The following is a 951-nucleotide window of genomic DNA, read 5'->3' as shown; positions in this document are numbered from 1 at the left end:
TGGCTAACGACACACACTCTATGTCCGATTAGTATTTGCGAGGTAAGGTCATCGCTCCCATCTCTGGCCTTACACACGGACTTGGGTTTCTGAGTAGTTACCCGTCCTCAGCGTGTGTCATATATGTACATATATATTCACAATTTAGGTTAGTTGAAATATGTCTGTCACATATTTCAACTGTTAAAGACAAATACAGCGCAGTTACCGTGGAGAAAACATCTCTCTTATGGTAGAAAGGTGTAAAAACACCAGTTCGTTTAGTGTCGCCATCTGTTAGGAATCTCAGACAATGAAGTTTCGAGTTTTTTTTTTTCTTTTAGATGTACCTAATAGAGGCACCTCTGAACGAACTAAATAAAGCTTGTGGCTTTATACATAATTCAGTTAACATGTTGCAGATCGCTCGATAGAGATAAATAACGAAAAGAGATTTTTTCCCCCAGGAAACATATTTCAACTAATCTAAATTGTGCACCAATGCTTTGTTATTTATGTCATTCGGGTGATCTACAAGCGCAAATCGGTCAACGTGTTGACTGAATTACATATAAAGCTACAAGCTTTATTTAGCTCGTTCAGACTTGCCTCTCCTAGATACATCTCATTGACAAGGGTCAAAAAACTTGAAACATCGATGTCTGAGATTCCTAATAGATTGCAACACTGAACGAACTGGTGTTTTCACACCTTTTTACCATAAGAAAGAGTTCTTCTCTACGGTAACTACAGTGTATTTGCCTTTAGTAGTTGAAATATGTGACAAATATATTTCAACTAACCTAAATTGCGCCAATGCTTCGTGTGCGTATATATATGTGTGTGTGTATGTGTGTGTGTGTGTGTCTGTGTCTGTATGTATGTATGTATGTATATGCATATATATCGAACAAATTTCGAACATCACTCTGTGCGTATATATGTTTATGCTAACAGACATGTCGTTTAATT

This window comes from Octopus bimaculoides, chromosome 14, assembly GCF_001194135.2.
Source record: "Octopus bimaculoides isolate UCB-OBI-ISO-001 chromosome 14, ASM119413v2, whole genome shotgun sequence".
In the NCBI taxonomy this organism is placed as follows: Eukaryota; Metazoa; Mollusca; class Cephalopoda; order Octopoda; family Octopodidae; genus Octopus; species Octopus bimaculoides.
This window is presented reverse-complemented; position numbering follows the sequence as displayed.